This window comes from Dermacentor silvarum, chromosome 10, assembly GCF_013339745.2.
Source record: "Dermacentor silvarum isolate Dsil-2018 chromosome 10, BIME_Dsil_1.4, whole genome shotgun sequence".
Lineage (NCBI taxonomy): Eukaryota > Metazoa > Arthropoda > Arachnida > Ixodida > Ixodidae > Dermacentor > Dermacentor silvarum.
The window spans coordinates 72,148,284-72,163,554 of record NC_051163.1 but is presented as its reverse complement, the minus strand read 5'-3'; the positions used below and the strand labels follow the sequence as shown (position 1 = coordinate 72,163,554).

Below are 15,271 nucleotides of genomic sequence, written 5' to 3'. Positions count from 1 at the left end.
TGTAAGGCACACTAATATGCGTGTGCCTTGCGCCACTGCAATCGTGTACAGCATCCCCCTCACCTGTGGCCGAGTGTACGTGGGACTATCAGGGCGGTGTGTAAACATGCGCCTAAGGGAGCACCAAAATGCACTGTTTGCGCCTCGCATTTGGCAATTCGGGTGCACTGCAGAATTCTCTCAGACCGAGATTCTTTTTCGCCACACAGACCAATTGACTCATGAAATTTGCGAGGCCTATAGAATACAGAAAGCAGGGCCAGGTTGCATTAGTCAGCCTACAATAGCCTTCCAAAACATTTCCTTTTTAGACCCCGCAAATCGCTGACAACCGAGCAGTGTGATGTTTTTTTTATTCATTCTTGTTTAGTATCACCTGATCTAACCACGAGTGCATGTCATGAATTGTTCACTGCCTTGCAAGTGCATGCACAGTTCAAGTGTTCATAAACTCGCTCATTCAATAAGTTTTCCAGTTGAAAGTCAGCACTTGTGGTGTGTCAAGTCTCCCTTCGTCTACGTTGTCAGTGCGCTGTTCCTTATTTACCATGAATCAATACCAAGTTGTTCCAGTTTTCCCTCCTCTTCAGGCCACTTAAGCATCTTCATGTTTTTGCCATGTGGGGCGCCAAGGGTCACTTTTCCTAACTTTTGGGGAAGAATTAAAAATATAAATCCACATTTAATCTGAAAAACATGGCTTATTTTAACCAGTACGATAGGTCATTTTTGCACAAGCGGTTTTCTCAATTCATGTACTGAGCAGTTTGTCCCTTTACGTAAAGGTTCCGGACTCTGAAACCCCAGAAATATACTGGCAAACCCCAGAGTGCACTAAATACCTCATTTATATTAGCTTTTCTACAGCCAGGTTTCGTTTAGCTTTCTCCCTCTCATAACATCATGGCACAGAAGGCAACCACGTAAGACATCGGAAGGTTTGACACTTGCTTCGACTTGCTTGTCGAAAGGATCTTTCGGCTTCTACACAGAAGCCTTGTTCACTGACCATTATTGATTTCATTCAGCTACAACAGGCGTATGGCCAACGACTATGCCAGTGAACAAGGCTTCATGGGGAAGGCAGAACATATAACCCCTTCAACAACACTATTTTGGTCTGCATTACATTTATTGTGGGTTTGAGCTGGGTGGGAAAAAGCATGTCAAAAAACAAAACGGATGGCAACCAAGGTGAAAAAACATTAAACAATCCTATTTCCCCTTCATGGAAGCGGCGTTCTCTCTATGACCAGCATCTGTTTTTGCCATGAATGTTCAATGCAATGGTTCGAGCTGTTCGCAATTTGACCAACTTTCCCAACCCTTGTCATTAAAGCATAGAAAATGGGGTACCCCCATTACAATACCGTATTTACTCGCATAATGAACGCACTCTTTTTTCCTTGATAATATGCGCAAGTTAGGGGGGGGGTGCGTTTATTATGCAGGGTAAAATTTTGAACGATTTGTTTTTCCACGGCCACCTTTAAAGAAAGCCGCAATTTCGTCCACAAGGCGAACCATCGATTGCGATAGCAAATGCGCAGAGAAAGCCGCAATTTGGACAGCGAGTGTCCGCGGTCATCGAGTGTGATTGGTTCATGTTTGCTTGTGCGCGCTGACACCATGCTGGTTAAATTACTTTGGAAGTTTACACGGGCGATAGAACTACTATCTTTACTTTCGACAGTGAGTGTCCAGTGAGTGCTCACCCTATTGAAAAATTTGTACGCGAATTGTGCGAGAAATGTGCGAGATGTATGCATATCGCACAGATTTGACGAGAAGTGTGCGATGTGCTACGCACATTCAACGAGATATCGTAGAAAATGTGCGAGATCTGTACGCATGAGCTGCGTAGACTTCACAAAGTGTGCGAGATCTATGCGAGGTGCTACGCGAATGCATGTGCGAGATGTACGCATGTGCGAGATGTGTGCGATGTGCTGCGCCAGCCTAACGAGATTCTGTACGAGGTGTGCGAGATAGCGTGTCATGTGTACGCACTGTAGTCATGTAAGCAACGAGATCTTGGCCGATGACTACGAATTGCATACAAAGTGCATCCACCTAAGTCGTAGTGTATACAAAAGCTAGTGAAAGACAGCAAGATTTTATGATGAATCGTTTGTAGCACATGCAAGGACATAATCAATGTGCTGTATGACAACGTCGAACCATTGTGCCACATATAGCAGCATAAACTGCAGAATGAATAAAAGCGCCAGTGTTGAATTTCTGCAATTTTATATAATGGACACACACATCTCCATCAAAGCTCATGTCAGTCCTAATGATGCAATGATTTTCACTTGGGGACATATTCTCGGATAATCACTTACGACAATACTCCTGTGCCTTCGTGTGACACATTGCTCAACCAGCCAATAAGCGCGCACTGACAGTGATATAGCCAAAAGCTGTTGTCTGAGAGTACGTCCCTTGTTCAGAGTGGATCACCCGAAGCTTTTAATGCAATATAGGGTTGAGTACCTTCACAGTTTCGGAAAAAAATGCTATAGGTTTGTTTTTATGCAGAATAAAAGAAGCTGGCAATGCGATTATAGCTCACTGAAAACACATCCAACACGGACAAGTTGGCAAATGATTTTATTGCATGCGGTTTGATCAGTAACAGAAGATGCACGCGCTTTGTCACAGCCTGATCATATTGCTTGCATCAGAGCTGTCAGTCAGAGGTAGCAATGCAGAAATTTCAAGCTGCACATTTTCCAAACAGCTAAGTGTGCCCCCCCCCCCCCCCCCATAAGACGAGTAATTCACGAAGAAAGTTGGGTTAGTTGGTGTTGATGCAGTTGCTGTGACTAGTGCGCACAACGGAAAAAAAGGTGGGACAGGACAGAGCCCTCTCTCGTATCCCACCTTTTTTCCGTTAGTCTTGTTCACGTTAGTAATTATGTCACAGCCCCCACAAGACTATCAAATCTGCTAGTCACTTTTTATTGCCCATATTTTAAGAGGTTGTTAGTGCCTGTTTATGCCAAACTGTAGCAGGCAGGCATAAACTGGCCATGCATGCCCACATTTAAAAAATAAAAAGAACCACAAACTCAGTGTAAATAAATTGGTGAATAAATAGCCAAAATAGCAGCCAAAATCTATCGCACTTTGACAGAAAAAAATAACGAAATTACATAACCATCAATCACTAATGCTGTCATACGATCAGCACATTTTGCCAAATTGCTGCTTGAAAAATTATTTGCACTAAGTCTTTCACAACTTGTGCACTGTATGCTGAGAGAGCTTGACGTAGTAAAAAAACCTCGTATTTGCCGCGCAACAGCGGCAAATACGAGTTTAGTGTGGCAACGGAGCATTATCTATGTATATACTACACAAAACTGATTTTGAAATTAACGGAGAAATAACTAAGTAGTTCGTGCAGTGATGGTTCAGAGCAAGGCAACGCTTTGCGATTCGTTAAAAGCTGACCTCGAAACGACCAAAATGTCAATGTCCCTACATTCAAGCAGGGTCGTTAAATGACGAACATGCAGCATATCCTGGCGTTCGCGCACGCCGGAAACAAACTAAAAAACACTTTTGCAAATCGCTGACACAATAACGACGCATATCAGACACGCGCACGCACGCGGACACGCACGCGCACACACACACACACACACACACACACACACACACACAGAACACAAGCAGTGTCCGAAAGCACTCGCGACAGACAGTGCGGACGTTCTCGCGCGTTGGCAAATCGAGCCGGCGTGGCAGCAGCGTCCGATGCACAGACGGCACTCTTCATGAACTATACACATCCGCAAAACGGCACACAAGCCAGAACAAAGTGCGTCGACGACGCCACTCGACACCAAATGCGTGGTCGATACCGCCGCATAAAACACCAACACCTCGTAGAATTCACAAACCAAACCACGATATGCTGCGATTTAACGGCCCTGACCGGTTGATACGGCTGCTCCGCAGGTTGCTGTCCTCGATGTTGAAAGAAACGTTGTTGAAACACGCCGCATCACTCGCATAACATGTGAATACCAGCCGCCACCATCGATGCGATCACGATTACCATGGAGCACAGTGCCGATACAGTGGTGCCGAGGAGCCAGAGACCAACGTTGCCTGAGACGACAAAACGGTAGACGACGATGTAAACAATATGGCCGCCATGACGTTTATCTGGCTCTTGCAAAGCTTCCGGTGCCTCTATCTTGACGAAATGACATCATTTTCCCGTGTTCGGCTGTCAAAATGTTACCAGTCTAGAAACGTTGGGCTGTCGGTATGTGAGCGCAGCATGAATATTTTCCTCGCGGACGGTCGATGTGGTAGTTTAATCATATTTACGCTTTGCCGAGAGAAAATGTGCTCTTTTTTGTGCGCATCAGCGATCGCTAAGCCCCTGGGCCTGTGCAACGCTGCTAGCTAGCTGTATCTCTCGTGCGGTGCGGCGTTGTTGGTTATCGTAGTTCGGTCCATTCGTGCTCTTTGTTCCCGGCTCATTAGCAGCCTCTGGTACTCTCGCCGATCTCGCAGCGGTTCACAGTGCACGGAAGAATGTGTTGGAAATTGTACTATTACGTTCATCCGCAATTTAACAGTGTTTATGCCGGAAGGACAGTTCGTGCAGTCGATGCCGCCGGACCTGACACGAAGGAGCGTTTGCCGAGTATGTCTCGAAAGGTAAGTCCGGCGCTTGGCGCATTTTTATAGTTCGTGTAGTGTGCCTTGTTAGGCGGAGCACAAGATGATTAGTACAGCGACATAAATTATAAAAGTGATTTCCTAATGTTTGTTATTAATGCCGGAGTACACATTTAGCAAAACGTTTTATGAAAATTACCCTCAGACAAGTATAGGATGTTGCCAAAAGCTCATATATTGTTTCTTTGCTTTCTGTTATGAAATACACTAGCGCCGAGTGTCGTTTAGTCTGAACGGGCACAAAAATTGATGCCGCGAATGTCACTGCTTCTGTACGTAATTTCTCAGCAAGAAATGGTATATGTGGTGAAGTACGTTGACGTGTTGTCTTCACAGCTAACATCTGCGCGAGACGGCACCGGATTGCTCTGTCTGACTCACGAGCACATTTTAGCTTGTATGCAAATTTTTCTGCTTATATATTGTCAAGACAACCTGTGTTTCTTGTTTTGAGTGTTCTGTATGTCTTCGTCCATTTGACAGGTTAAATAACTGCCCGTGATGTCAGAATGAGATATTTGCACAACCATGTAGCTGGCTGAGGTCTTTTCACAATTTAACGCGGTGTTGTTAAATCACAAGTTTGCAGTTTCAGCAGTAATTGCAATAAACTGAACATTTCTTATTGTTTAGGGATGTCACGATTTCGTGAGACGGATGCAATCTCTGCACCACATGGGAGCCTGTGGCAAAATGCAGTCTGAGCAGCCCGACAAGGAATCTGATCTGCTTGCTTTGACAAGGTGTGTACAAAACAGTCACTGCCACTTATGAGTTCTAGGTTCTGTTGGTATAATTCGTACGTGCCATCGGTCCTGAATCTTTTGAGATTTACGAATTTGGACTCGTTCTACAATTTTACTATTGTTGCATTGAGTTATGAGAATGAAATTCTATTGGGAATATGTTGTAAGAATCTTGAAAAATGGGGTGGTAAGAGATTACAAAATTGCATCTAAAACAATAAATTGTGATGGCACTTGTGCTGCTTTATTAGCAATGCAAAATCCCTAACGAGTATACCAGAGGGGCACTTCCTACCAAGCCCGATTCAGATCAAAATTAGCTACTGCAATTGGCTTCCTCGCGCAGCTTGCACAAAAGAGCTAATCACAAGTGAGAAATTCGATCCGGATTGGGCTTGATCGCAATGAAAAGTGCACTGTATGACACCCGTATTAGACGAGCTTATTGAGATAAGTTCGTAAAGCCGGCTAAATCGGCAACAGCAAAAGCACTGAAAAAAGCACACTGGTCTAAAAACAATGTTATCAGTTTCTGCTGTTCCAAGTTAATGGTTAATAATGTGTCTCTATTGAACAATGTAGGCGCTGAGAGAAAACTTTAAGAAAATACATGCTGACTTTCCAACACAGCATTGTGTATAGGATTTTTGCAAAATATAAAGTTGACAGGCTGGCAGGTTTGGCATAACGTACAACACTTTTGCTTTAGATGCCATATTCATAACTTCCAGTTTCGACATAATATTCGAGTACTACTTGAACTGTATATTTTAAAATATCGCCTACCTTCAGTTTAATCAATATCAGTCAAGTATAATTGGGGGCTTGAGTAGATATGCATGATATGCTACTTACTGACTGTATAGTGACGTATTTTTTTTAGGAGCTGTGTTTTGAGGCACACATATCCTTTTATGTCTTGTTATGAGTTGCCCGACGAAAGCAGAATGGCATTGCAAGTTATTGCATATATTACTGCACTTAATTCCTTACATACATGCCTGCACAGATTCTGTGTTCCTAGATTTATTTCTCTAAGTAGTCAAAAATCATGTATTACACTTTTCTTTCTCTTTTTTTTGAGGGGGGGGCTGTTCATTGATTCCCATTCCTAAAGGGACGTTGCAAGAAAAAACCACGAAAGGTGGCTTGAAAGTGTTTGAATTTTCTGTTTAACCTCTTATTATTTATTCTTCTAAAGCACTACCAGCATGAACACGTTTCTGTTCACTTTTATAAGCTAGCTGCCAGATAAGAAACCACAGTGTGAAAGAGTATTTTTTTACTTGTTTTATTGTATGTTCTTTATTTGGCTCACAATGTTCTACCTACCACCTTATGCAGTACTCCAGCTGGAGCCTATGAGGTATGTTTATAAATGAATAAGTAAATTCCTGAAGCTTGCAACAAACCATGAAGCATAACATTTAAATGTAGTCAGTTCATAATACATCCCTAGAGCAGCATAGCATCAAGCTTGAAGCTGATCTCTGATGTCCCATAAATTGCAGGTTTGATAATGTGGTATCACAAACTGCTGGTTACGCATGTCAGTCAGCCTGGTGCAGTGGTCGCAGGTGAGAGTGTAACCGAAAGCTGGGTATGCTTTGCCCTTCTGCATTTGACATGGGAGGGAGCTTGAACTCTGCTATTGCTTCTCTTATAGTTGGGACCATCTCTCTCACCTTCTCCTTATTATTGTCAACTTGCTAATATGCACTTCTACAAGCTTAGTTATGATGTTGACTGCTGAACTTGGATGATGTACGTTTCAATAGTTAGTGGGACCCCCAAAACCATGCTGTACTTTGTGTGCATTTCAAATGGTCAATTTGAAATATGCGATTGTCTGACATTCTCAGGGAAACAAGGTTTTTGTTCTGAATAAGGCATAGGCTGCTTCCCGAAAGAGTACCAGAAACAATACTTTCTCACCTAACAAAAGTGTTTAGGCACGCCGTGCTCAGGCCATGCTGACCTACAATAATTAGATCACAATGTGCTATATCGACCGTTACATGTTATTAAAAGTGGCAGACAAAAGTCATAATGCACTTGAATTTCACTGTTAAAATGTGTGTGGCTACCTAACATTTAGCCTTAGCCCCTTTGGCGCAGACACCATTAGTGCAAAAGGGGCGTATGTCATTACCAAGCTTTTGGGATAAGTACAGACTGAATAAGCACTTGTCAAGATTTTGAGTAGTACTATAACCTGAGACCCACCCAAAGTGTGATTTTATTTTTATTTTTTCATTTAGACCATGGAGTCACACTTCTCTTAAGCCTGTGCAGATACGTCACGCTAGGCGAGCCCCATTTATTTCTCCCTTTACAGTGAATCCTGTTTTTCAGTTTCATGTTGCATGACACACAAAGGCACTTTGAGCAAAGCCAAAAATAAGTGGTTTGAATGTGTACAAAATGACTCCGGACACATTTTTTTGTTTGGAGGCAGTTTAGACGCATCATGTATTCTTTCTTTCTGTGTTAGTTTTGTGATGAGAGGTTATTTATTGCAAAAAGAAAATGAAGGTTAAAGTGGCATTTCCTGCCAAATTTTGTGGCGAAACATCGTACGTTGGATGACATCATGCATTCCAGAGTATTTTCGTATATTTTGGCTGTTGCGGTTCAGTACACTTGCTCCAAAATTACCAAGTTCAGTTCTTGCCTCTTTTAGAATGCAATATAGTCAGTTTTTGCCAAAAACAAATTAACTAGGCCTTAGCAGACAGCCAGCAGGTGTGGGAACTTTATTGTGGTTTCACCACCTGTACATCGTTCTTGTGTATTTTCTTGCTTATCAAGCCTCTACTTTTGGATAACTGCAGTCTTTCTGGGTTTGCGGAAGAGTAATTCAATAATGCATCTCAAATAATTATTTTTCCCTTAAGTGTCCCTTTAAAGTTTTGTCTGATTGATGTGGCATGAGACAACACTGCCCGAAAGTTATCTTGCATGTCAGCAGTTGTGTTGCCATGTAATCACCAGTATTGTCTTTGAGGTGCTCAGAGATGTCACTGCACTTACTCTTCATTACCCAAGTCCCTAAGAAGCCATAAAGAGGATCTGAAATGTCCTGCAATAAGTTATATAAGACTGTATTCACTGGGGCTCTGTTAAATGCTTGCAGTAGAAAAGCACTGTCTTCTCCAAAGCATGCATAGTGTGTTGGGAATTTGTCAACGATCCTTTTACCTCAACAGTCATGGAAATATTGATTTACCGTGTTCACCGGCTGATTTATATCAAGCCTGATCTCTGTAGCTGACTAGGTTTTTTATTACACAAAAATTAAGCTGGTTTTCAATAATACCACCTTTTCACAGTACTGAAGCACCAGTTTGCAAAAATAATAGAATAAGTTTAACTCTATTTTTTGTAAAAGCAAGCTGTTGTCTTACACAGCAACTTCAGTGAGTTTTTTAAGCGCGGCAGGCTTAGGATGTTGGTTGAAAATTAAGTTGCTTAAAGACGTGTTGCATCGGAGAGCATGTTTTCTTTTATCTATTGTAGCATTATCTGATCTCTTATGTTCCTTTCCATGCTATTCACAGTGCACACTTTCTAAGGAGATAAGGGACACACAGAGTGTGAAAGAGGACAGTTATTTTTCACTGTCGGCCTGTCGCTTATTCTTTTGGCATGTGTGTGCCATGAACACCATCAAAATGAACTGTTACCAACTTGCCCAAGCTTCAGCTCTTGCGCTTGGTGTTTTTGTCTACAAAATGTCCATATGGCAGTAGTAGTGTTGCTGATATTTGCGTGTATGAAAAGGGGATGCTTACTTGATTGCAGAACAATTTGATTGGTTCCACACATGGTACTGAACTTACCAATGTCATTTTAAAGGTGGGATTAGGTAGGAAGCTATTGTGGTACTGTTTAAAGTGCCCTTGTGCAGATGCAGAAGCTTGTCTTCTGTTGACAAAAATTGGGCTCAAGCCGTAGGAGGATAGTTGTCAAAGTGTAATGAAAGCCTCCTGGTAGACATGCTGAGTTATGCTGCTGGGGACACTTATTGGTTAGCCCTATTGGGTAATGCTGCTAGGCTTATGGGTGCTATAACATTGCAGTGCCTGCCGAATGCATGTCGTGCTATGGTATCAGAATTGGCCCACCAAGTGACCACCTTTGCTTACACTATGTGGCTTTCTGGCCTACTTTACTTAACCTGACTGCCACCTATACACAAGGAGGAGGAGGGAGGCAAAAAAAGGGATCTTCAATTAATTTTCTTGCATAGATGGCTCATGCATCATATTTTTCTTATAGTGCAGGATTTGTTACTCAAAGTGAAGCTTGCTATATGGAGAATATCTACATTTTTTCATATGTATACCGAACAAGGATTGATTTGCTCACGGTGTCACTTTTTATATTATACTCACGTGACACTAAGCCCACTTGTATTTATGCAGGTATGGCTGGGCCTGCAGAGAAAGTGTAAGCAGACTGTGCTGTGTTGCTGATCAGTGCTGACCTCCACGCCTGAGTTGGTCCCCCAACATCCAGGCACCAGCGTGCTTTGCTTCATCATTGACAAGGTAATATGATATGGAGAGCTTGCACCTGGATATCAGTTTTGAGCTTGACTTTTGAGAAATATGTTGAGATAGAAGACACAAGGGTTGGCCTTGGTGATAGATACACGTGTGTGTTTTTTTAAAGTGCTCTTTTTGAAATATTCTTCATGGACCTATTTTCAGCAAATGTTTACATTCCTTAATTGCAAACTGCCATGGAGCTGGTTTATGCCTTAAACTAGCACTCTTTTTCCAAGAAAAAGCCTTATTTAGCATAAAATTCATAGGAAAGGCAAGGAGGTGACAGGACAGAACACTACTAACATTATCCAATTTTACTGCTTGCACAGCAATATAAAGCGAGAGTTGAAGGGACGAGGTTTGGGGTTTGTGTTCGTTGGTTCTATGGGTTTTGGAGCCCCACACAGCTTCTTTGCTAGGCAGACAAGCTTGTGGGATGTGCTTCTGAAATTTGTACAGCACACTGACGGTGCAGGGGGGGTGCGGGCCTCATCTTCGGAAGGAAGTGCACTGACGGCACCATTCATGGCGCAGATGACTCTCATAGAGTCAGGCAAGGCACCAGTGTTGATGTTTGTTCCCTTGCCCAAAACAGCATGTTTAGGTTCAGTGTAGTTGTAAGAAGACAAGTTAAACATTACTTTCATGGTTTGAGTGGCCGCATTTTTCTTAGAGCACTGAATTTCTTTTCTTGCAACTGCCTGCCCTGGTGTTTCCTTAGCGTCGGCATGAAGTTGGCATGGAGTTACGCATCCGGGAACTCGTGAACAATGACCCTGTAGTTGACACTTTGCGAAGAATACATCGGCTTCCAAGCCCTTCATTTTCTGTTGGCATACTTTTACTTGTACTGTTAGCAATTTCTTCTCGGCTTGCTGAATTATCCTGAGGCCCCACACTGACACTACTGATGTCTTCAATTGAAGACTTTTCAGGATAAGACTCCTGGCTTTGCAAGTGTGGTTTAAAAAAAAGGTGGCACTTACAGGTGGCTATTCAAGACCTGAGTGAAATGAACCGGCAAGTCTTGGTTACATTTTGTGTGTAGTCCTGTTGGAGTTAAACGTTTTACGAAAAATTGTGTCGTCACTAACACGATGATAAGCACTTGGTCATTCACCACAACTTCATAGTCGTTACCTGGCTAAATGAATTTTCGTCGAACCCTTGATAATACCTTCTACAGAACTTATGTACAAAACATTGTTACCAAGACTTACTGGTTCGTCTCACTCGCGTCCAGAATAGAAATCTGTAAGTGCCACCGTCCTGCAAAGAACCTTATCCTGAAAAGTCTACACTTGAAAGCATCGGTAGTGTCAGCGTGGGGCCTCGAGATAATTCGGCCTGCTGGGAAGAAATTACTGGCAGCAAGAGTTCAAGAGTGCTGACAGAAAATCAAGAGCGTGTGAACTAGAGCAGACCATTATTCGGGTCTTCTGGGACATACATCTGAATGTCAACTTCACAGCGAGACTAACGGACCACCTGTGCGGGCAGTCACAAGAAAGCTTGATGTATTATAACCAAAACAGCCTGTTCAAACCAGGAACTTATCTTGAGCTTGTCTTCCTACAAGCCCACTAAACCTGAAACTGCCATTCTGCGCAAAAGACAACTTCAACACTGGCACTTCACCCAACACTGACGAAAGTAAGCTGCATCGTGTAACGTGCCCGCAGTAAGCTCTTTCTGAAGCAGAAGGGCCCACGAGCTTACCTTCCATGGTGTAATTCAGGAACCTGTCTCGGCTCCAGAAAGGGAGCTTTTTTGGCTTGGCTTGGGTCAATGACCATAAAATTATCATTACCAAACAGACCCCATTAACAGTTGCAGACTCAGGATAATGTTTTACTTGCTTGATTTTGTGGACAAAAACTGATGAAAGGGTGCCTAATGTGACTAGTTATCCTGTCCAGGAGTCCGTGATTTCAAGGAGTTTGACAACCATTTCATTGGCTAACAATCGCAAAGCATACTTGTGTTGTCATTTGAAACAAAACCACGCACTTTAAGGAACGGTGACAATTTCTTTAGGTGTGGGGAGCACCTGCACTGCATATATAATTTTGGTTAAAAAGAAAGTAAGGCGGAATGGGCCATATAAAATTAATGACAATAATTTTGGCATAAGTAGATTTTTGCTCAAACCATCTGAAAGTTTCTTGTTTTAGAAAGTATTAAATTTTGTTAAAAGTAGCTGCTGTCAGATGATTCTATATAAGCATTTGGCCTTATGCAGTACTATTTGCTTTAAATAAAATTTTGGGGTTTTATTTGTCAAAACCTCAATATGATTGCTGAACGAGATATTGTAGGGCAAAGGCACAAATACACAGATGATATACGAAAACATGTCACAGGTGCTGCTAATAATCTAATTCGAAACTCAACAGGATACTGTATATATACTCTTCCGAATGCACAGGCGCACTAGCCACTTCGGGAAGACAACAGAGGGCGATTATTTCGTGCTAACACAATCATTTTGAAGATCTAAAGAAAGCAAGTTCCGCGTCGTACAAAACAACAGAGGTCTGACTTACACAAGCACTACTTTTTTATGTAAAACGCTTTGAGTAGCTTACATGCAATTTTATCTTTACTTCTGCCTGGGATCTTCACATCATAAAATCTTGCACTACAAGGGCAGGCTTTTCTTTTAGCTGATAGATGCGCATTCAAGTCTGTCGTCATGTTTTTAGCATGCTTCCTCATTCAATCATTGATGCAGCAGCCAGTTTGTCCTACATAGGACTTTCCACAAGGCAGTGGGATTTCATAAACCACACCGGGACCACATTGCCCGTAAGGTGTTACATGTTGTACTTGGCAGCTTACCTTAGATCTGCCCATTATGCGGGGACACGTTCGGGCCAGCCTATTGGGAACAGAGAACAATAGAGGCACTCCATGCCTGTTCGCCACTTTCTTTAAATTGTGGCTCAACTTATGCACATACGGTACAACTTGCATTCTTGGGCCACTCGGCTCACCAGCTCTGGCCTCATTCACCAGTGTGCCCGCTTTTGTAGTGTTCTCTTTTCCCAATATGCTGGCCCAACTGTGTCCCCGCATAATTGGCAGATCTAAGGTAGGCTGCCAAGTACAACACGTCACACCTTACTGGCGATGTGCTACCAGAGGGGTTTATGAAATCCCACTGTCTTGTGGAAAGTCCTATGTTGGACAAACTGGCCACTGCATCAATGATCGAATCATGGAGCATGCTAACAACACGACGAAATACTTGAATGCGCATCTTTCAGCACAATGTAAAGCCTGTCCTTGTCGTGCGAGATTTCATGATGGGAAGATCCTGGGCAGAACTAAAGATAAAACAGTACGTGAGCTGTTGGAAGCATTTTACATAAAAGAAAAAAAGTAGTGCTTGTGAAAGTTGACCTATATTGTTTTCATGATGTGGAACTTGCTTTCTTTAGATCTTCAAAATGATCGTGTTAGCCCTGATAATCGCCCTCTGTGCTCTGCCCGAAGTAGCTGGTGCGCCTGCGCGTTGTGAGGAGTACATATACTGTATCTCGCTGTGCTTCAAATAAAGTTGTTAGTAGCGCCTGTGACGTGTGTCTGTGTATCTTCTGTGTATTTGTGCCTTTGCGCTATGTCGTTCAGCAAACAGCAACTTACCTAACACCAAGTCCTTCTGCACAATATGATTATGGGGGACACTGTAGTGGGGAACTCTGGATTAACTTTGAACACCGGGGGTATGTGCCCAATGCACCTTATGGGGGTGTTGTTGCACTTTGCTGCCATCAAAATGTGGCCGTTGTGCATGGTATTTTATCCTGCGCCATTCGGCTTAGCAGTGCAATGCCAAAGCCACTACGCCACCATGATTTTTAGTTTTGCTGGCAGAATAGCAGTTTCCAAGTAATTTAATTAGCTCGACCTGTTGATGCTGCTCTCTAAAAGTAGATTTTATGCATGTTACTTATGTTGCTTCAGTACTACTAATTATTATTACTCAAATAATGCCTTTTTTACTGTAATAACACTTGTTTAGTGATCTGCTAATGTAACAGGTTATTCTACGACACTATAATGCACATTTCCTTAGGAGTCATAAGCATTGCAGGAAACCACTTATTTTTAATAAATTTTGTTCAGTATCGCATGTTCTGAATGCTAAAGCATTCTTACCTGTGTGAATGTCAGCTAAACTGCTTTTGCCTATGTGTTATCTTATTGCATGTGTGAAAAAAAAACTTGGCTTTTGTTTACTTTTTCAGGTGCGCGGCAAGCTCTCAAGCAACACATTCCAGTGGTCTTCTGTCAACAGACTGGGTCTATTGAAGTACCATTACAAGGTCCAATAAACAACGCTTGCGAGATGTGTGACATGCTCTTGCTTAAAATCAGAGGACTTCACTATTAATGTAAGCTTGAATAGGTGTGATGAAGAACCTGTGTAACGTGTACTTGTTTATTAACAAGTACAAACCATTACCTCACCTGACATTTTTTTTTCACCTCAACATAACTCTTTACTGTAGATTTCTGAACAAACCATTACAGCGACACAACACTGCAGTAAGGTCAGCACAAGTGTTCATGCATGAACACTTGTATTTACAAGAATTGTTTTTGCATTATTATACTAAATATGAATATGAGGTGCGTATCTTTTTCAGGGTGCATACTCTCGCAGGTTGTACAAGCTCGTCATCTTGTACGCACTCAGCTCGTAGAAACGAACTCGTTCATAATCTACGAGAATCTCGTTCAGTGACAAGAACGCGATCTCGTACACGTGTGCGAGAAATGTACGCGATGATTGCTGCGTAGACTGTACGAGGTTCTCGTAGACTCAACGAGTTCTCGCAGACTGAACGAGTTTCTCGCACAGTCTACGGAGCAATAATCGCGTACACTATTTCTCGTACATTCTCGTTCACATTTTTTTCAATAGGGCACTGTCGAAATGCTGGTGTGAGGAAGCGCTGCAGCAACAGCGAGCGAAGTGACCTTCATGCCCTGTATCGCTTCAACGCAAACTGAGCGGCGATAACGGAGTACGCTCAAAAGTATAAGCCGCCATCGCACCTAGACTCAGCCTCCGACGCAGATCGTTTTCAAGATAGGCCACGCCTGGCCGTGCAATGTGCAGTTGCTGTGCCGCCTCCCTCCCCTCCCAACAGCGCCATGCACACGACGAAATAGCGCGTTTCCTACCCGCTTTCTTCCCTCCAACGCGGGATAAAGCCACGATAGTTGGCGCCGACTTCAAAAATGCACCTGTAGTGTCCA

General features: G+C 42.7%; 1 long non-coding RNA gene across 1 annotated transcript; it reads left to right on the top strand.

Moving 5' to 3' along the window:
* Positions 1 to 3,487: 3,487 nt before the first annotated feature.
* On the top strand, positions 3,488 to 14,359 carry LOC125940829 (uncharacterized). Its single transcript, XR_007464035.1, has 4 exons — positions 3,488 to 4,680; positions 5,335 to 5,444; positions 9,875 to 10,000; positions 14,254 to 14,359. It is a non-coding gene; the product is annotated as an uncharacterized LOC125940829 (long non-coding RNA).
* Positions 14,360 to 15,271: the final 912 nt, after the last annotated feature.